The 23,413-nt window shown below is 46.9% G+C and overlaps 1 pseudogene; it reads left to right on the forward strand.

Annotated features, from left to right (window-relative positions):
* Positions 1–23,413, forward strand: part of LOC141204938 (uncharacterized) — a 72,856-nt pseudogene that overhangs the window by 42,854 nt on the left and 6,589 nt on the right.

Raw genomic sequence — 23,413 nt, forward strand, 5'->3', positions numbered from 1 at the left:
GTCATTTTTTTTCTTTTATTTATTAGCTAATTACAGAAAACTACACACACAAAGCACTGATTATATATCTCACATATTTCTATCAATCATCTATATCTGTATTTAAGATTGTTTTATAAATTAGAAAATTAGCTTTTAAAAACGCATTGCATACGCTTGTCAAACAGTTGGTAGGTGAGAAAAATCGCATTGTACTCGCATGACACTCGTCTTACTTTTCAGGAACAACATCGGAGCAATTTTATTTACGCTGATAAGTGCGAGCCCTAGGAGAGTTTTCCTGATTGACCCATCAAAGATGGATATGGACAGAGACAAGATGGCGGAGAGGATATTCCACCTCACCCTAGAGATCCTCTTCCGGCTTACTGGAGAGGTGAGAGATTCTGATGACGTCACATTACATCATTCTTATCTATGGGAATAACAGATGGACAGAACTGGAGAGGTGAGGACTCTGGAAATGTCTGGAGGGAGATTTATTAATGTCTCTCTCCATAACCAGGATTACACAGTAGTGAAGACCTCTAGAGAGCGCTGTCAGGACCCTGTGTCTGAGGGATGGGGAAGACCCCTGAGCCCAATCACGAGGCCTCCACCTCACCCCCTGATACATGAGGACATCAATGACCAGAAGATCCTAGAACTCACCTACAAGATGATTGAGCTGCTGACTGGAGAGGTGACACTGCTGGGAATGCTGGGACATTATACAGTAACGCTATGGAGGGATCCGGGGGATGACTGTATCATTGTATGTGTCAGGTTCCTATACGATGTCAGGATGTCACTGTCTATTTTTCCATGGAGGAGTGGGAGTATTTAGAAGGACACAAAGATCTGTACAAGGACGTCATGATGGAGGTTCCCCAGCCCCTCACATCACCAGGTAATAGACAGGACTAAATATACACGGCCTATAATTATCTGTATGTAAAGAATGAATTCAGTCCCTGTATGTGTTTCCTCCAGATCTATCCAGTAAGAGGACAACACCAGAGAGATGTCCCCGTCCTCTTCTTCCACAGGACTGTAAACAAGAAGACCCCAATGTTCCTCAGGATCATCAGGTAGATGGAGAGAAGGTGTCATGAGATCTCCCCTATGATGTGTAGACGGCTGTGAAGGTCTTGTGCTCAGTCTTGTTTTATCCACCAGTATTATATGTTTTATACTTGTGTAATGAGAACGGTGGAGATGGCAGGATTAGAGCTGATCATTGATGTGACTTCTCATCTGTCTGTGACTGTTATAATATTTCTTTCAGGGTGAAGATCTGACCCATATTAATACTACAGAGACATATGTGAGGGGTGATGAGCGGTGTAAAGAGGAGATTCCTACATATGACCACCCAGGTGAGTAGTGACCACTAAATACAGAGAAGTCACAGATTCTTCTCAGTCACCGGCTGAAATAATTTTGTGCTACATTTTATGAGCTTTGTCCTCTCAGGATTTGTTAGCTGTACATTTATAGTTTTCTAAAGTATTCCTCCACTTATGTAGCATTATGTAAGGCAGTCATGGATACTGTTCTCTTGGTACGCGATATGCGTTTCTGGCTCAGAAACCATGAAAATATCTGGAATGAGTTTGTGAAATTAATTATATGAAATGTTTGCCCCTTTATTGTGCAAAGAAATCCTGTATAACATTTATAAAAGAGTATCTTAGAAAACATTGGAAACCTTAGCTGAACTTTTCTGGTCAAGGAACAATGTATGTACACCCAATAACATTAAACTTACAACAACAAGGAAAAGTCCTGGAATTAAGGAAATCACAGAATCAATAGATATGTTAATGATCTGCAAATTATGAAAAATGGAAACAACATTTTCGAAACCTCTAGATCTATTCAGTATGGAGTATGAGCGCCACGTACGTCAATAGAGCAAAAGCCGATCAGTGAGCTCGGCAGCTCTGAGAGCCATTAGGTCTACACAGGCAGTGCTCCTGAGCTCACTGACTGCCATGCTGTTGATGTGATGTCAGGTCTGCAGCCAATATCAGACGCTGAGCAGTAGCGGAGAAACGCCGGTTGCCCCAGGGACAATGAGTAAAGCGCAGATTGTTAAAAAAAAAACTAACTGTGCTCAGGGATAGGATTTTCTGAAAGGGGAAAACCCCTTTAACAACATAATGTTACGGTTATAATATTACAAAATAAGTCTGCTTTTATTTTTGCTAGATGACTTCACCAGGAGATGTTTGACATCTTCAGAATGTAAAGTAGAGGATTGTGGTATCACACCAGCTTCATGTGAAGAGCATGCCATTATTCCAGATACAATCTCAGCCCTCCAAAACAAAGATCTATCATCTGAACAACAGGTTTTATCCTCTGAGTCACTTCAGACTGTCAAGCAAAGAAAAAGTTACAGAAGCGATGTTAACGAAAGAAAAGCTCAGATAAGGGAGAAGCCATACTCCTGCTCAGAATGTGGGAAAAGCTTTACACGTAAGACAACTCTTGCTATACATCACAGAATTCACGCAAGGGAGAAGCCATTTTTTTGTTCACAATGTGGAAAATGTTTTAGAAGCAAAGAAGATTTCATTAAACATCAAAGAAGTCACACAGAAGAGAAGCCATATTCATGTTCGGAATGTGGGAAAACTTTCAGTTTAAGAATATATCTTGTTAATCATCAAAAAATTCACACAGTAGAGAAGCCGCATTCATGTTTAGATTGCGGAAAATGTTTTAAACAGAAATCAACTCTTATTATACATCAGAGAACTCACACGGGGGAAAAACCATTTTCATGTTTAGAATGTGGCAAATGTTTTAGCCATAAATCTACTTTTGTTATACATCAGAGAAGCCACACTGGGGAGAAGCCGTATTCATGTTCAGAATGTGAAAATTGTTATAAAGCTAAAATAGATCTGGTCAGACATCAAAGAAGTCACACAGGGGAGAAGCCGTACTCATGTTTAGATTGTGGAAATTGTTTTAAACAGAAATCAACTCTTATTATACATCAGAGAACTCATACGGGGGAAAAACCATTTTCATGTTCAAAATGTGGGAAATGTTTTAGCCGTAAATCATGTTTGATTAAGCATCAGAGAAGCCACACTGGGGAGAAGCCATATTCATGCTCAGAATGTGGACAATGTTATAAGGCTAAAATAGATCTGGTCAGACATCAAAGAAGTCACACAGGGATGAAGTAATTTTCATGCACAGAATGTCAGAAAAATAGGAGATCATATCTTATTGACCATCACATAACTCATATAGGTGCTATGTCATAATTATATTCGGGATGTTTAGAAATGTTTTACCCACATATAACTTCATGAACATCAAAGAGCTCACACAGGAAAGTATGTTTTGTTTTTTCTACTCTTGGACAATGAAATCACTTTGTTTCTTCTGCTACATTTAAAGACCCACAACATTTTTATGTTTCGATTGAATGAAATGTATGGTGGCTTTTTTTATGGGGAGTGGGACGGAGTTGGAATAGTTTTTATTGGTTACATTTTAGGAAAAGTATAACTTTTTGATCAGTTTTTATTCTGTTTTCCTGATAAACTGATTCAGCTGTAATATTTTTTTAGCTGGACAAAACAGTTGCGTCGGCTCAAATATTTTGTTAGTCTTAAAAAACTGATTGCTGATTGATCCGTTTGTTAATTCAATGAAGTCAGAGTGAACGTATAAGCTTTAAAATGCAGGTGTTTTAGCATTTTAAAACCGATCATTTTCTGTTTACTGGATCCGCGTTAAAGGATGATTACTAGACATGTGAAGTCAGCCTGAGGCTACACTCACATCCATGATGATACCTGAAAAAAATTGGCAGCTGGTAAAACTCACACGGATGTATGAATGGAGCCTAAGTTAAAGAACTAGGACAGCCGGTATGGGGAAAACTTAAATTATAATGCTTGTTAGGCTATGTGCACATTGCGTCTTTAAGATGCCGTCCAAGTCATTTCAAGAAAAATTTGGTGGTCTTTTTCCTGAAGCAGCTTTGCCATAGATTTTTTGCAATGGCTCAGCCACTTGCATCTTTGATCTGCACTTTCAAGTATGTAAAGTGGGCAGCGTGCAAACAGCTTGTTTGACGAATGAACGTGTTACTTCTTTTAACTGCTTCAAGGTTTCCGAACCCTGAAGTGGTTAAAAGAAGTGACGCAAGACAGAACAGCTGTAATCAAAATTATTCAACCTCCATTGCGAATTTAGTTTTTTTTTGGCAAAATTGAGTCCTGTAAACAAAGCGCAGATTAGAGTCTTCTACCAGGGGTCATATTTCGAGAACCACTAAAGCCTAGCTGACGTTTTAGGTATAGAAGGACTTTGGGGGAAGAAAACACACCGGGATTCTATAGTTGAACGTTGTCTTAGGGCTCGCTCTCACTTGCGATTAAATCGGACGAATGCAATCCCATAGAAAATCGGATTGCATTCGGACCAATTTAATTCTATGTTTCTGTGCTCAGTTGCGTTTTTTTTTTCAAGCGCCGATCAGATTGCGATCGGGCTGGAGAAAAAACCCAGCATGCTGCGATTGCATGCTGGAATTGGATCGCACAAACCCATATAATCTATGGGTGCGTGTGAAACATCGCTCTGGACTCGGATATTACCCGAGTGCCGAGCGATTCCCGCCGATGCGAGCAACAGAGGAGATTGAGAAATTACTTTCTCCATCCCCTCCGCAGCTGTGCTGCAATCCTCACTGTGCGAGAGGATCGCAGCATGGAGCACAGACATTCGGCTCCCGCTCGCAGCAGAGCGGGAGCCGAATGTCATTAGTATATCGCATCGGATGTGATTCGCTAGTGGGACCCCAGCCTTAGGATGTGTATTACCAGATGAAAACCTCTCAGGAAAATCAAATAGAACTACTTGCAGCTAGCCGACACCGTGGCCGAAAGATGCTTGTGAAGACCCGGGGTCTTCTGTGGGCTTAATACTACTCAGACAACACAGGGTGAGGGTAAAACAGTGGGGCAATACTTTATTGAACCACAAAACAGACAATAAACACATAAAACAGTCCCAGCGAATACCCAAGATGGTACAACATTACACAGTTTCCCCCTTCTGCTGGTCCGCCTGGGATAGAACAGCTGCGACTTTGGGACTTCCAGGGCCAACTACCTCAACCAGTGTCCCCCCACTTTTGGCGGGCCCCCACAGAGAGAAGGTAGCTGCAAAATTAGGAAGCCTACAGTCCATCGTGGTACAAGGCCAGGAGACCCGAGGGTCCCACCCTGACATCTCTGAGAGTTTCCATGGGGTCAAATGACCGGCTTGTCCCAATCTGGTTTCTCCGAATGTCTCCATGGGCTCCAGGTGACTGGAGGGTCCCCCCTGGCAACCCCAAACAGCATATCCATGGAGCCAAGTGACTTCATCATCCCAACCTGGTCTCCCCAAATGTATCCATAGGCTTTCTGATGGTTAATGGAGCATCTTTCCAGTCAGGGCCATATTCCCTTAGACTGAAATCATGTAGAATCCAAATCTGTGTCTCTTTGAAAAAATCTATGCTACCAAGCTGATGGTGTTGAGGATATAAATATATGTATGATTATGGAAGTTATATGAATATGTACCTTCCTACTCATATATTTAAAATTGTAGACAATCCATAATGGTCTCCAGTCTGCCTGTGCCACGTTGTACCAGTCACCTCATATTGATCAAGGATCCACATGCTAATAGATTGTACATATAGAATAGTGTAGAACTTGTAATATCGAATCCAGATTGGAGGTGACTGGATAACAGGATTAGAGAGGTGTATTAGTTAAACATTCACAGTTGAATAAATATTGCAGAGCCCGGCATTAGCAGTCTCATAAGCTGTTTTCTATCTGTTTACATTGTGTGTATGATTTGTCCGCAGGCGGCGTATTCGAAGCTACCGTATAGGTATGGCATATAGTGTAGTATAGTTAAGTTTTGAATTCACTCTGTATACACTGTGGTATAGCGACAAGCTCGGCTGTAAGCGGAGGTAAAACACAGGATACTGTCTCTTTAAATTTTTGGGTTAGCTTATTTAGCAGTCATAAACTACCCTGGAGTCCAAGAAGAAAATACAGCCCATTCGGCTAAAGAGACAAAACAAAATATAAAACATGCAGCACAATCCGTATCTCGGCCATGGTCTGGCCACACACAGTTAGGCCCGCACAGGTTCAGCATACCCCGTGCCAGCTCCTTCCTCGAGCAAAGTTTCCCCAGGTACTGAACACACCTGAGTGTCAGGGCTGGCTATTTAAAGCCCAGATACTCCCCTGGTTGGAGGTATGGTGGAAAACGTCCCGCCCTGCACTTTCATTATCCACTAAAAAACATTCCCTTGTAAATGTGGTTTATTAACTCTCTCTGCACCTACTTGAGCAGGAGAACTTACATGTTTTTACATCACTGAGCTTAAGAGTCTCAGCGACCCATCCCTCCCTTCTGACACACTACGAGTGACTTTATCTCAACACTTATTGTAAGATTTTTAGTTATAATAGCTAGAAGTTGTTATTGATTTGGAATACTTAGACAGATAGAAGTTCCTTAAGGATTGTAGTTGCTTTAACTGGTAGGATTCAGAGGGTGGTTGAGATCAAAAGTCTATTGTTGGCGACTGTGGTTATGGTTAATTATTCACACAGAGTCCCTGCAGATTTCAGTGTGACTCTTGTACACTGACTCTTGTGAAAGTGCTGTGAAAGCATACATTCTAACAATTTATCTGGTGTTTTAAATGACATGTTCCCAGTGTACCCAAGCTCTTGTTTTGGCAATATCTGATGAAGGTTGGATGGTCATAAAAGTCTGAGCCCCCTTTCCCTAGACATCAAACAGGTTACGCAGGTTTCTCAAATTCTTATCCAGAACTAAAAGTATTCAGGTTAAATATAAATGCCAAATTGACTATTCCAAAACCAGTGGGAACTCTGTTGGAAGATATAGAGGGGCAGAGATTGTATAGCCCTACAAACATACCCTTCAGATGCAGTAGAAATCGGAGCAGCCCAGAAGCAGAAACTGATTTAGCAAAAATAGAGGTATCGCATTTGGGATTCAGATTATAATTATGGGTGGGAACACTCCGCCAACGACCGCCGAATACACGGCAAAAGATTTGGTGACTGAAAGAGAGGGAAAGAAGCATGTTAAAAATGTCAAAGCCTCCTCAAATTGTCAGGGATAACTGTCCCTAACGGGAAGCTGGATGAGAAAGAGTGGAAGGATGTGTTGGCATGTAAGAAGGGCCTCCTTAGGGATCATGATGCCCTCAAGGACGTGGAGGCATGGTGTAGGACAGCAAGGGAAGTGAAAAGACAGATGTGGATAGAAGAATATAACGATGGTACTGGATGTTATACTTATTAGCCACCACCCGAGAAAGGGGCACCGACTAAATTGGCCTATACCTCATGGTTTTTTGTTGCCTTCCCCTGGATCAACGCTGCGGAATAGCTGCAGTGCACAAGAAATAGGCTGAACTGGATGGACGCTTGTCTTTTTTCGGCCTTATAAACTATGTAACTATGTAACTATGTGACTGCAGCAGATGCACCTCCCCCATCTAGGCCTGCCCCATATTCTCCAGAGGGCTAGACATGCAGGTTCTGCCAAACACGGAACGCAGACTGGCGTGAATACTGTGCAATCTGTGCTGCACATCGCCCACAGCCACTGACTTCCCTGTATCCAGTAATCAATGCAGATGATACGCTCTACACACCAGCGGCCATCTTAGCTCAAGGCACTTCCTCCCCAGCAAGCCCAGCAGCCATCTTAACGCCTGCTACTTCCTGTCCAGCGGCCATCTTAAGTGAGTTCACCGCCCCTCCAGTGGCCATTTTATCTACTGACACTTCCACTTCAGCGTCCTTTTTAACTCCTGTAGCCGCCGGGATTTATCCGAACAGTGACATCCTTATTACAACTGTAGAAGAAGACAAGGAGTACATAGCAACCGAAACACCGGCCGCACAAGGCAAGGTTACCACTCCCCGACACCCCCAGACCATTACCTGAGGGTTGCCACTATTTGATGGGGACTCATTTAACTCCACACCTCCTGTACTCCTGCCTCAAACCAGCCTGCAGCCTCAAAGTGATACCTATGACCAGGCCCCCATTATGTCTCCTGGAAACCCCAAGAATACAGCACTCTGGTGAATGGTCTACCAGATCCAGACCAACAACCCATGTCATTTTACAGGAACATGTGTCAGATACAGAAGATGCATTCTGTTTCATGGACAGACTTAGAGGGGCTCGTACAAATTAGAGCAGGAGATTCTTTCTGGCCAGTAATGCGACAGGCCCTAGAGCCCTACGGAATGAGGAATACCGAGTGGTATCAAACATACGTCTCAGGAGAACACTTTCTAAAACAACTTTATGTCTGGGCTAAAGAATGCTTGGTGGACCAATCCACTACCTTACAGGATATCACCCAGGGAAAAGGGGAGACAGTGGAGAAGTTCTTTCACAAATTGAAGCAGATGTTCCAGAATCTCGGATTTGAAGCCCATGAGAAGTCCCATCAACAAATCTGGGTACAAGCATTTGTTCAAGGTCTCCGTGAGCCTATACGGAAACAACTACAGACCACCACACCCAAGTACCGAAGACTGGATATGGACACCCCTTACCAACTGGCAAGAGATTTTGAGCAGAATCAAGAACTTTAACCCCCTCGCACCAGTCTGCTGGTGACACAAAATTCTCCATGGAATACGGATGCACACAGACCCACAGTCTCCTGCTATAACTGTGGGAAGGTGGGGCATATAAAGAGGAAATGCCACTCAGCTCCTCAAAGGAAGGAGCCTGGACAGCGATGGCAACAATCCCAGGGACCACCTGGTCCAAGACCTCAATAGGACATTCGCAAGCCGGATCAACCACAAGCACCAGAACCGCTTATACTCCTACACTCCACAAGACAACCAAGTGGTCCAACCTCCACCATCCAGATGGAGGTTCAGGGCAAAACTCTCAGCTTCCTGGTGGATACCGACGCAGCCAGAAGTGTAATAAGAAATATCGATTTACCAGACCCAGATTGTCTCACAGATGAAGTGGTCCCTTGTGTGGGAGTGGATGGAACTACACGCTATACACCAATGACCAAACCCCTACACATAGGCCTGCAACCTATACAGAATATGCTGTCTTAACTAGTAGTCTCTAAAACCTGCCCAGAGAACCTGCTAAGAGCAGATCTACTAGCAAAACTTCAGGCCAATATTCGATTTCATGAAGATGGCACTGTGACTTCGACTTCTCCACTATCACAAGAAGACTCAGTTGAAGTGTATGGCCTCTTCACTCTGCAGGACACCTCTGTCGACCCAGTGGATGCTACACTGATGGCACAAGTCCTGGACATCCTATGGGCACAAGGCCCAGAAAACATTGGAAGACTCCATGTCACACCTGTGGAAGTGAAACTGAAGCCAGGAGCTTTGTTGCCAAGGAAACCGCAGTATCCACTCTCCATTCCACAATCTGCTGCTATTGCACAACAACTCAAGATCTACCTAGGGAATGGAGCCATTGTCCCTATCAAGTCACTATGCAACACTCCATTGTTCCCAGTTAAGAAGAAGACACCAAAGGGTCAACCTACCAAGTACCGCATGGTACAGGACCTACGGGCAGTTAAAGAAGCAACAGTTCTGGACACTCCAATTGTGCCAAACCCACATACTCTTCTGTCATCTATTCCACCTACTTCCCAATGGTTCACAGTGATTGACTTGGCTAATGATTTCTTCAGTGTGCCGCTACATCCTGGCAGCCAATACCTGGTTGCCTTCACCCATGAGGGACAGCAATACATATGGACTGTGATGCGTCAAGAGGCCCAGGACAGCCCTTCTATGATCAGCCAAGCCATGACTATTGTCCTGGAGCCTTGGAAAATGACACACCCTAACGTCACGCTCCTGCAGTATGTTGATGACCTTCTCATATGCTCCGACTCCAAGAAAGAAGCTCAGAAAGAGTCAATCTCACTACTCCAGTTCCTGGCACACAATGGCTGCAAAGCATCCAGAGACAAGCTGCAAAGTTGTGTTTCTAGGACATTGCATCTCACACCAAACAAAGCATCTCACTGAAGATAGGAAGACGGCTGTGAAGAACATGTCCTTGGCAACGACCTCAACACAGCTTCAGTCTTTTCTTGGTATCTTTTCCTACTGGCGCCCCTGGATCCTAAGTGCCTCCGTACACATACAGCCTCTGTATGACTGTCTCAAGAATATTCCCTTTAGTCTGACCAAAGAAGCCATGTCTTTCCCAGCTTTAGGACTGGCTAACTTCCAGAAACTATTCTGCCTGTTTGTCATGGAAAAAGGAGGACATGTAACAGGAGTCCTCACACAAACTCATGGAGGAAAGCAACGTCCACTTGGATACTACTCGGCCAGACTAGACTCAGTTGCCGTGGAACACCCACCTGCATGAAAGCTGTGGTTGCAACTCACCTGTTGTTGGACAAGACTTCTGACATCATACTGGGCCACACGCTGAAGATAATGGCACCTCATGACATCACTGCCATTCTGGCCCAGACACAGCCAAAGCACCTACCTGCTGCCCATCATCTATGCCTACAGTGCTCACTTCTGCTCCCAGACAATGTCACCATCTCCAGATGTGATGTCCTTAACCCAGCTACCCTCCTACCTCTGCCAAGGGGGGAGGAGGATCACATCTCTAACACTCTGATGGAAGAGGTAGTCGACTCTGAAATGGCTCAGCATGATTGTCTCGCCTTCATGAGACAAGAAACCTATTTGACACAGATGTGCCTCTAGAAGAACCTGACAACTCTTTGTGGATGGATCAAGATATGCAAACGAAGAAGGCCGTTTTCACACTGGTATGGCAGTGGTCACAGAAGATACCGTGCTGCTAGCACAGCCACTGCCTACATCCCTGTCTGCACAGGAGGCAGAGCTACTTGCCTTGACTTAAGCCTGCAAGATGGCCACCCAGAAGAAAGTGAACATCTACACCAATAGCCGCTATGCTTGGGGTGTGTCACACAACTATGGACCAATCTGGAGGGCAAGAGATTTCATCATGGCTAATGGAACCCCAGTAAGACACCATAAAGCCATACAAGAACTGATGCAGTCCCTGTTGATGCCAGAAAGAGTTGTGGTGATAAAGGTTAAGGCACATACTGGAGGAACAATCTGGCAAACAAAGCAGCAAAAGAAGCAGCAATACTATCACTTGACACCGAAACGTCTCATCTATGTTCTTTGACTGACCGTGAAACAAAGAAAGATGAAACTAATGAACAATCCTGGGAGAATATGTTTTTGGCCCTACAGAAGCAAGCATCCAAAGAAGAAAAACACAAATGGATTCAAGATGGAGTCACACAAGATGAAATACATCTGACCCGATACCTGGGAAAATTGTGCCTCCCAAGGGTCCTCTACCCAATGATAGCCAGATGGGCTCATGGCACCACCCACCAATCAAAAATGAAGATGCACAACCTTGTGAAAAAATATTACCACGCACCAGGCTTTTCAACAGTAGCTGCAAACTACACAATATGATGTCTTGTTTGTGCTTGCTGCAACCCAGGAAAGACTGAGAAAATCCCTCAGAAGTGCACACCAAAACCCTTTTACCCTTTCCAGCGCATACAGATAGATCACATACAAATGCCACACTCAGGAGGGTTTGAATATGCCTTAGTAGTGGTAGACATCTTCTCAGGATGGTCAGAAGCATTTCCTGTGAAAAACCAATTGTGACACTGAGTCACTTTTCACAGCCAGGCCATGAGACGGGATAGTCAAGGAGTCCGAAGTCAAAGCCAGGAAGGTACATCATAAACAGAGGGAAGACGCAAAGGCGTAGTCAGCTAACGTACCGTTGGTCAGAATTCCAGGAGGACAGCAGATCAGAGCAGAAGGGGTTAATCAGACGGATTATCAGAACAAGGTCTAAGGTCAGGCAGCAGATGATCAATAAACGGAACGCAAGGCACAGCGAACAAACCACACACACTACCTGAATGTACTGTACGTCTGGCAGAGATCTGGGACAAACAGCTCAGTTAAGTAGCCAGGCATTCCCCTGGGATAATGAACGCCTGAAGATAGCCAGTGCTTCCCAGTCTCAGATTGGACAGCCGAGCTGTCAATCACCACACTGAGCTATTGCATGCCCCTGTACCAGATGGGACGGTCTAGCTGTCAATCAGAGTGCTGACCGCTCCAGCATGCCCCTGTACAAGATTGTACGGCTGAGCTGTCAGCAACTGCATCCCAGACACAGTGAGGGATGGAACCGTGACAGTACCCCCTTTTCTAAGGGGGGACCACTGGACCCCCAGGCTTCCCAGGAAACTTTAGATGGAAGGCCCTGACAAACCGATCGGCCTTCACACCTCGAGCAGGGACCCATGATCTCTCCTCTGGTCCGTATCCCCTCCTGTGGATAAGGTACTGGAGGGAATTAGACCCTACGAGAATCCACCACTCTCTGAACCTCATACTCCAAGTCACCGTCGACTCACGCTGGAGGAAGCGGGGATGATGGAGACAATATGGAAGGGAGAAATTCCTTTAATAGGGATTTATAGAAGACGTTAGGAATGCAAATGGATGGAGGAAGCTTTAATTTGAATGCTACTGGATTGACCACCTCAATGATCTCATAAGGACCAATAAACTTCGGACCCAACTTTGCCAACGGCACTTTAAATTTAATGTTCCTGGATGACAACCAAACCTTATCCCCAATCTTAAAAACAGGAACCACCAAACGTCTTCTATCGTCTTCAGTTTTTGGCGAGTCTGAGCAGTCCCAATATTCTTTTGAACCTCCTTCCAAACATCCCCAAGTCTTTGTACGGCAACCTCTACCCCAGGACATTCAGAACTAATTCTAGAAAATTCACCAAAATGGGTGAAACGCCGTTTTCCACTCATCCCCCTTCCAGATGCGTATCAAATTGTAAGCCCCTCTAAGATCAAGTTTAGAGAACACCCTGGCCCCTAGAAGCTGATTATATAGGTCAGGGATGAGTTAGAAGTGGGTATTTTTAACCGTGATTTTGTTTAGTTCTCGGAAATCGAGGCAAGGACGGAGACCCCAGTCTTTTCTTTTTTACGATGAAAAATCCGGCAGCTACCGGAGAAGAGGAAGGACGGATATGACCCTTCCGGAAACTTTCATTAACATATTCTTTCATGGCAACCCGTTCAGGCCCAGACAAATTTTAAAGTCGAGCTTTAGGCAATTTGGCACTAGGAATAAGATCAATAGCACAATCATAAGGATGATGGGGAGGTAGTATCTCCCCCTCTTTCTCCGAGAACACATCTCCGAAGTCCTTCAGGTACCTCGGCAGACCCTTCAGACTAGCGGAGCATATTTGTATAGTTTTTAGACATTTCTTGCAACAATTGGAGCTCCATTTAACAATCTCCCTCTGACACCAATCAATCACAGGATTGTGAATCTGCAACCATGGAAGCCCCAGTTCCAACCCAGCAGGCAAATTATCCAATACAAAACATGAGATGGATTCAGAGTGGAGAGCTCCTACTTAAAGAGTGAAATCCACCGTTACCTTCTTAACCAAATTCCGGGATAATGGTGTCTTGTCAAGGGCAAAGATTTGCATGGGTCTTTTTAAACTAACAGTCCCTAACCCTAACTTCAGAATCAGTCCCGAATCAATAAAGTTAGCAGCAGACCCACAGTCAATGAACGCCCACATTGATAACACCTGGATCTCGAAGGATAACACAGTATTTATTACTTTAGTAGAGGACGAAAAAGGTACCTGGGAGTCTGGGTGACCTCCTTGGACGTCATCCAGACTCAGATGTTCTCCTGATGGTTTGCCTGACTGAGGACGAGTTGGGCAATTCTTGAGAAAATGTCCAGAGAGACCATAGTACAGACAGAGTCCGAGATCTTTCTGCGTTTTTTCTCTACAACACGACTCTAATCTCCGATGGCTCCACCTCCAGTAAATGGACCTGCTTCGGGGAAGAATAATGGGCAGCCTGCTGTTCATCCCGTCTCTCATGGATTCTTCGGTCCATTCGTATGGCCTGGGTCATGGCCTCCGCCAGAGAACAAGGGGCATCATGCAGGACCAGGGCGTCCTTAAGGGTTTTGGAAAGGCCTTTGTGGCACAGGCACCTGAGAGCTGCATCGTTCCACAGAACTGCAGTGGACCACTGCCAGAACTCAGTACAGTAGTATCACCTGGGATAATGAACACCTGAAGATAGCCAATGCTTCCCAGTCTCAGATTGGACAGCCGAGTTGTCAATCACCAGACTGAACTATTGCACGCCCCTGTACCAGATTGGACAGTCGAGCTGTCAATCACAAAACTGACATTGGACGGCTGAGCTGTTAGCAACTGCGTCCCAGACACAGTGAGGGGTGGAACTGTGACACCAATCTACCAGAACCACAGCTAAAAACTGCTCTCTGTAAATAGTCCAACCGTTCTTTCAAGCACACATACACAGGGCGAGCATTAGGGAGGGTATTATTCCACAGAGCTCAGGTCTCATTGTTTGAGCGTTTAATCAATTTATATAGTTGGTATAGCAGGTGGCTCTTGTAAATAAACATCTAGCTGGCTTTAGTATAATATGCAATTAGCATAGTAACAAACATGATTTTGCTTCAGAACCAAGAGAAGACAACATTAAGGGTTATACAAATTCTGATCTGTTCTTCTTGACCCACCACAGAAACACACACAAGTTCTAAAGTCAACGCAAACACAGTAGTGCATTTCTCTTGGCTTAACAAATCTAAATGTCTAGCTGATTAAGATAAGAAGCTGTTTCGTCACAATGCTCCACATTAGCTTGGAGAAGGAAGAGGTGGCACTCTTTCTCACATAAAATTCTCCTTTATTCAAACATGTTAAAACATGGAAGTGGAGAAGCGGGTCTTCTCATGGACAACGACCGTTTCACGTCCAAATGACGCTTGAACGGGGCGAAGTGTCATTTGGATGTGAAACCGCCACTTCTTCCTTCTCTATGCCAATTTGAAAAGTTCTAATCTAAGGCTGGGGTCACACGAACATTTAAAAAAAAAAAGTACACCTCGTACACACACGGCTCCGCTCCATACACCTCGTACACACACGGCTCCGCTCCATACACCTCGTACACACACGGCTCCGCTCCATACACCTCGTACACACACGGCTCCGCTCCGTACACCCCGTACACACACGGCTCCGCTCCGTACACCCCGTACACATACGGCTCTGCTCCGTACACCTCGTACACACTCGGCTCTGCTCCGTACTCCTCGTACACACGCGGCTCCGCTCCGTACACCTCGTACACACGCGGCTCCGCTCCGTACACCTCGTACACACGCGGCTCCGCTCCGTACACCTCGTACACACGCGGCTCCGCTCCGTACACCTCGTACACACGCGGCTCCGCTCCGTACACCTCGTACACACGCGGCTCCGCTCCGTACACCTCGTACACACGCGGCTCCGCTCCGTACTCCTCGTACACACGCGGCTCCGCTCTGTACACCCCGCACACACGCGGCTCCGCTCCGTACATCCCGTACACACACGGCTCCGCTCCGTACGCCTCGTACACACACGGCTCTGCTCCGTACGCCTCGTACACACACGGCTCTGCTCCGTACGCCTCGTACACACACGGCTCTGCTCCGTACGCCTCGTACACACACGGCTCTGCTCCGTACGCCTCGTACACACACGGCTCTGCTCCGTACACCTCGTACACATGCGGCTCCGCTCCGTACACCTCGTACACACGCGGCTCTGCTCCGTACACCTCGTACACACGCGGCTCTGCTCCGTACACCTCGTACACACGGCTCCGCTCCGTACGCCTCGCACACACGCGGCTCTGCTCCGTACGCCTCGTACACACGCGGCTCTGCTCCGTACGCCTCGTACACACGCGGCTCCGTTCCGTATGCCTCGTACACCTCGTACACACGCGGCTCTGCTCCGTACACCTCGTACACACGCGGCTCTGCTCCGTACACGTCGTACACACACGGCTCTGCTCCGTACACCTTGTACACACGCGGCTCTGCTCCGTACACCTCGTACACACGCGGCTCTGCTCCGTACACCTCGTACACACACGGCTCTGCTCCGTACACCTCGTACACGCGCGGCTCTGCTCCGTACACCTCGTACACGCGCGGCTCCGCTCCGTACACCTCGTACACACACGGCTCCGCTCCGTACACCTCGTACACATACGGCTCTGCTCCGTACACCTCGTACACACACGGCTCCGCTCCGTACACCTCGTACACACGCGGCTCTGCTACATCCACACTGTAAACCCCTCCTGACCCCACACATAAACTTCAGCTCATCCAGCACCATGACAACCAGCACAGCAGAGTCCTGCATCCACTGAGGCCCCTGATCATGTGACCCCTGACTCCTCCCCTCCTGTGACCTCATCACAGCTCCTGTGCGCACAGAGCAGCCATATATGTGGTGGCGGCTCTGCAGGTGGAGGTATGTGGAGTCTCCATTACTCTCTATCAGGATTAGCCGTTATTCACACTCGTGCGTCTATTTTATGTCTGCTTTTCTTGCATGGTGAAATAAATCATCCCTCTGATTGACAGCTGGCTGCTCGCAGGGAGGCTGCTGACAATCAGTGTGATGTCGTCAGTCACGTCCCATCAAGAAAGCAGAGCCAAAGAGAAGCCGCTGCTCCGTCTACGTGACTCATCAGGAGCCGCAGAGTCACCAGCAGGAGCAGTCCGTGACCGCTCTGTTCAGACAGACATTGAGGCAGGCAGTTAGGAACTATCTGCCTTTCACTTTTAATATGTTCGTGTTCACACCACAAGTGCAGCGTTCAGGCCGAACCTCCTCCAGTCCTCAAAGCGGAATTCATTAATGGCCGCCATAAAAATCCACTACTCACTAGTTTCTTCTTCCGACATCATCCAGGATCAGATCCACAGATTACTGCTTTATACCAGAATCAGTGATTGTATTATTACATAGAATTATTGATGACGTTACATCTTCTCATCTTCTTCTCATTCAGGTCTCTACAATATCGGATCCTCTCAGTGAAGATCTTCTATAGAAGAGACGTTTCCTGTCAAAGATGGATATGGACAGAGACAAGATGGTGGAGAGGATATTCCACCTCACCCTAGAGATCCTCTTCCGGATTACTGGAGAGGTGAGAGATTCTGATGACGTCACATTACATCATTCTTATCTATGGGAATAACAGATGGACAGAACTGGAGAGGTGAGGACTCTGGAAATGTCTGGAGGGAGATTTATTAATGTGTCTCTCCATAACCAGGATTACACAGTAGTGAAGAAGACCTCTAGTGAGCGCTGTCAGGACCCTGTGTCTGAGGGATGGGGAAGACCCCTGAGCCCAATCATGGGACCTCCACCTCACCCCCTGATACATGAGGACATCAATGACCAGAAGATCCTAGAACTCACCTACAAGATGATTGAGCTGCTGACTGGAGAGGTGACACTGCTGGGAATGCTGGGACATTATACAGTAACGCTATGAAGGGATCCGGAGGATGACAGTATCATTGTATGTGTCAGGTTCCTATAAGGTGTCAGGATGTCGCCGTCTATTTCTCCATGGAGGAGTGGGAGTATTTAGAAGGACACAAAGATCTGTACAAGGACGTCATGATTGAGGTTCCCCAGCCCCTCTCATCACCAGGTAATAGACAGGACTAAATACACACGGCCTATAATTATCTGTATGTAAAGAATGAATTCAGTCCCTGTATGTGGTTCCCCCAGATCTATCCAGTAAGAGGACAACACCAGAGAGATGTCCCCGTCCTCTTCTTCCACAGGACTGTAAACACGAAGACCCCAATGTTCCTCAGGATCATCAGGTAGATGGAGAGAAGGTGTCATGAGATCTCCCGTATGATGTGTAGACGGCTGTGAAGGTCTTGTGCTCAGTCTTGTTTTTCCCCTTCTCCCATGACAGCACCACCTAAGAGAGAGGGTATCCGCCCATCAAGGACAGGAAACCTACTGAATAAAAGGGTGGTACCTCGCCTCCTCATCAGTTTGGTTTCCTGTCCTTGAAGGAACCTAAAGAGTAAAGGAATGGTACAATTGAATTTATCCAAGTCTGGTTGGTGTCCGCAAGGATCCGGGAGACGCCACCGCCGGCCAGGAGTTTGCGGTGTGTGGTTACATGACCTCTTTGTTGAACCGTCTCCAGCTGACACGCTGTCACAGGTCTACGCATGCCGGGGCATGTGGTTGGCGTACCCTGTATCAAGTGCGCCGGAGCCATGACCACCCGGGTCTGCTCAAGCGTGTGGCGCATTAGTGAGGTATCTAGAGGGACCCGGTGACTAAGTGTGCCGGAAAGCAGTACGGCAGTAAAATGCCGGGTCTGTGTGGCGCCCTTCTGCGCATTGGTGCCACAGATCCCAGAGGGGTGCATGGATGGACTTCTCCACAAGAGGCCCTCACAGCATACACACACCTCCACCCTACCACCTCAGATCAGCAGAGGGAGCCTGGATAGGGACATATATATACAGAGGGTGGAGTTAGGTAGGCAGTCTGCTGCAGCCAGAACAGAACACAGTTCTCAGTTAGCAGTCTGTTGAGAGGAGTCCCTGCAGGAGCTAGATTGCAGTGGAGCTCAGTCAGTCCAGACTCAGAGAGCTCAAGCTAGTGAGCCTAGGGCGTGCCGACGCCAAAAGAGCTGCGAAGCTCAGCGTGCCTGCTGCAGTGTGTAGCCTAGTGAGGGCCCCGAGTGTGGTCGAAGGCGAGTGGAGAAAATAACATAGGGGGCAGAGGAGCTTTACCCGCTCACCCCAAGAACATATACCGGACACCGGGTCCGCGTCTGCAGGGATTCTTTACACCCAACAAAAACAACTGGAACCCCTGGCGAACTATATGTCCCAGGTTCACCAAAAGCTGTTCACATACCAGGGTCAGGAGTCACGGAGGCCTAGAGACCAGGGAGTGCATCTCCAACAGAAGGCCCTACCACCAGGACAGCAGGTGCAAGACAGAGATCAAGTTAGGCCTAGCTCCAGGCAGGTCAGAAACTTACCAAGAAAAGGCAAGGAACAGGAGGCCCTACACCCGCTCACTGGGGAGAGTCCTGATATGCACCCTTCACCCTAAAGTGCCCTGGATCGTGCCTGAAACACCACCAGTAAAGGTACTGAAGGAACTGTCGTGTACTGCCTATTCTTCCTCTGACCCGGCTGGGTCCCCTCTGTCCTGCATCCCTACACTGCACTGAGGCCCCGCTCCACCTGTGGGGAGCCATACCAAGGAAGCTGCTTGAACCGGCCTCAGAGGACTGTCGCAGCGCTGGTGATCCAATGACGTCCTGTATTCCAGCAGTAGAATGGGCCGAGATACACTCCAGACATTTGCCATAGGACATTATAAGGGGCAAAAAAAGACTCAAGGGCTGTTTGGTGGGAAAGATAATACTTTCCCCGGGGACTATCGATTCCATAACATTGTGGTCGGAAACAGAGAATCTGTCAGAGGGAGTCCCTTGGCCATATCAGATCAAGGATACAATAACGACAGAATCAAGCTCGGATGAACGGGGAGCACATCTGAGGGATTGCGTAGTCCAGGGAGTCTGGTCAAAAAACGAAAAAGGTTATTCGTCAAATATGAAGGAGTTGCTGGCAGTAAGGAACGCAATAATGAAGTTCCTTTATTTCCTGAAAGCGCATCATGTCTGCATCATGTCAGACAACCGGACAACAGTTGTCTACATCAACCATCAGGGGTGCACGAGATCCCGCGCTCTTTCTAATGTTGGTGGCGGAAGAGATCCTTCAGTTTGCGGAACAACATCGGTTGATACTGACAGCACTTCACATAATAGGGAAGGAAAGCAAAAGCAGATTTCCTGAATTGAATCCCACTAAAATAAGGGGAATGGGAACTAAATTCGGCAGTATTCCAACAGATTGTGGATCGTTGGGGCCAGCCAAATGTAGACCTGTTTTGCAAACAGACAAAACAGGAAAATAGGGAAGTTCTGCTCTCCGGATCCAAGAAAAAAAACCATACGCAGTGGATACTCTGCAGATTTCTTGGGATTTCAACATGGCCTACGCCTTACCCCCATTGATGTTAATTTCCACAGTGTTGAGGAAAGTCAGGAAGGAGCAAGTGAGAATCATTCTGATTGCTCCATGGATAAGGATGATGTCAATATTGGATCCCTGGATCCTCCCAGATGTTCCGGAACTCCTCAGTCAGGGTCCAGTTTTCCATTCGCAGACATCAAGACTTCATTTGACGGCCTGGAGTTTGAAAGGGCATTATTGATTCAGAAGGGTTTCTGCCCGAACTTAGTCTCTACTCTGCTTAAAAGCAGAAAACCAGTAACAACTAAGATATGTTGGAAAACCTGGACAAAGTGTTAGGCTAGTCCGGGATAAACCTTGGAAGGTAAAATACCAATAAATGCTATATTACAATTTCTCCAGAAAGGTATGGAAACAAGCTTATCTACCAGTACTCTTAGGGTGCAGTTGTTGGCCCTAGGGGCCTTATATAACTATAATTAGGCGGCTAATAGGTGGATTATTAGATTCATCAAAGCATGTGACGGATGCAGGCCAATACCTGCCCCAAGAATACCTCCTTGGGATTTAAATCTGGTCTTAGAAGCATTAACTAAACTAACTTTGAACCACTAAAAGTATTGCCAGTCAAGACACTCACCTTAAATACGGTGATATTTGTAGCTCTAACATCGGCGACGTACAGGCGTTATCGGTTAACCATCCATTTACGCAGATTGCTGATGATAGGCTGGGTCTAGTCTTAATACAACTCTATCTCCCAAAATTGGCCACCAAATTTCATAGAAGCCAGGAATTTAAAATCCTAAAAATGCAGAGGAGCAGAGGCTTCACACCCTAGATGTTAAACAGGTTCTGGTAGAGTACGTTGCTGTGATGAAAAAAATGAAGCCTTGTTTGTTTCCTTCCAGGGAGTTAGGAAAGGCCTCAAAATAACAAGGGGTACACTAGCTGGATGGATCAGGGAGGCCATTAGGTTAGCCTACTCCTCTAGTAATAGGTCAGTTTCAGAGAACTTGAAGGCTCATTCTACCAGGGCCGAAACGACCTCCTGGGCAGAGGAGGAAGAAGTGTCTATCGGCAGGATATGTAAGGCGGTTACATGGTCCTCTCCTTCCACCTTCTATAAGCATTACCGACTTGATCTGTCTTCTTCTGATGATCTATCCTTTGGGAGAAAGGTGTCAGAAGCGTTGATCCCTCCATAAGGTGTTTGTTCTATACAAATCTCTCAGGTGGTGCTGTCATGGGAGAAGGGGAAAAATTGTAGTTACTTACCGGTAACGGGATTTTACAAAGCCCATGACAGAACCCTCATATTCCCTCCCTTTTATCACTGGTTGGTGTGCTCTACGTTATTGGGTATATAGTTGGGAATGTTTTGGTTGGTGATGTTTGTATTAGTAACTATCTGGAGGTCCTCTCATGCTCTGAAACCCAACTGATGCAGAGGAGAGGTACCGCCTTATTCAGTAGGTTTCCTGTCCTTGTTGGGCAGATGCCCTCCCTCTCAGGTGGTGCTGTCATAGTTCCATTATCAGTAAGTAACTAAGATTTTATCCCCCAGTATTATATGTTTTATACTTGAGAACGGTGGAGATGGCAGGATTAGAGCTGATCATAGATGGGACTTCTCATCTGTCTGTGACTTTTACAATATTTGTTTCAGGGTGAAGATCTGACCCATATTAATACTACAGAGACATATGTGAGGGATGATGAGCGGTGTAAGGAGGAGATTCCTACATATGACCACCCAGGTGAGTAGAGACCACTAAATGCATAGAGGTCACAGGTGAAATAAAATCATGTAATAATCTGTGTCCTGACCGGATTTGTTATCTGTATATTAATTGTTCATTAAAGAATACTGCCACTTAGATGACTTTATATAAGGCCGACATGGATACTGTTCTTGTGGCAAGTGCTGCAGGTCGAAAATATCTGGAATAAGTTTTGTAAACTTAATTGATGAATTATATAAAATGAATGCCCCTTTATTCTGCCAATACATTTCTTATAACTAAGAATCTTAGAAAAAAAAATTAAAAGCTAGCTGAAGTTTTCTGGTTCCGCGCTGTATTATCTAAACAATCAATTATATTATTCTGAAAATAAAGTCTAAAAAAAAATTGTTAAGCAATGCAGAAAAATGCCCAAATTCCCAATTTTGCCAATAAATTAAAAACCACAGCTCTTTATGCAAAAATAATTCCCCATATACAAGTAATAGATCACGTAGGCAGAGGCCTGTCAATCCAAGACAGCGGGCGGAGAGAAGCCGCCGGGAACCCGCCTGTCCGACTAGTCTATTAAAATATGAATTTCTCTGAAATACTGCAGTGTTTCAGAATGAAACGTACCTGGCCGACCTCATACAGCCAGTGTCTTCTGTACACCGTCCGCACGTCGGGAGCCACTGGGGACCAACATGGCAGCCACGGGGGACTTTACCAGACCCAAAGCTGCAATAATAACTCATGGGGGGGGAAGCGATGTGTACCTAACTATTTAAATGCCACTCAGCCACTGCTGCTAAAGGCAGATGGTGGCTGTGTAACAAAATTCCTACACCGCCTCGACCACATGGCATAATTTTACATTATGTGATTCCAAATAGATTAATAAATAAATTCAGTCTTTCATCTGATTTAATGGCAGTGCTTCTCCATTCATTACCATACTGCTCCACCGCGCTGCCCTGCTCCACCGCGCTGCCCTGCTCCACCGCGCTGCCCTGCTCCACCGCGCTGCCCTGCTCCACCACGCTGCCCTGCCCCATCGCGCTGCCCTGCCCCATCGCGCTGCCCTGCTCCACTGCGCTGCCGTGCCCCATCGCGCTGCCCTGCTCCACCACGCTGCCCTGCCCCATCGCGCTGCCCTGCCCCATCGCGCTGCCCTGCTCCACCGCGCTGCCCTGCTCCACCGCGCTGCCCTGCTCCACCGCGCTGCCCTGCCCCATCGCGCTGCCCTGCTCCACTGCGCTGCCCTGCCCCATCGCGCTGCCCTGCCCCGCCCCATCGCACTGCCCCGCCCCATCGCGCTGCCCTGCTCCTCTGCGCTGCCCTGCCCCACCGCGCTGCCCTGCCCCATTGCGCTGCCCTGCTCCTCTGCGCTGCCCTGCTCCTCTGCGCTGCCCTGCTCCACCGCGCTGCCCTGCTCCACCGTGCTGCCCTGCTCCACCGTGCTGCCCTGCTCCACCGCGCTGCCCTGCTCCACCGCGCTGCCCTGCTCCACCACGCTGCCCTGCTCCACCGCGCTTCCCTGCTCCACTGCGCTTCCCTGCTCCACC

The sequence above is a fragment of the Phyllobates terribilis genome, unplaced genomic scaffold (genome assembly GCF_046119375.1).
Source record: "Phyllobates terribilis strain yellow unplaced genomic scaffold, ASM4611937v1 Scaffold_136__1_contigs__length_4911898, whole genome shotgun sequence".
Classification (NCBI taxonomy): Eukaryota; Metazoa; Chordata; class Amphibia; order Anura; family Dendrobatidae; genus Phyllobates; species Phyllobates terribilis.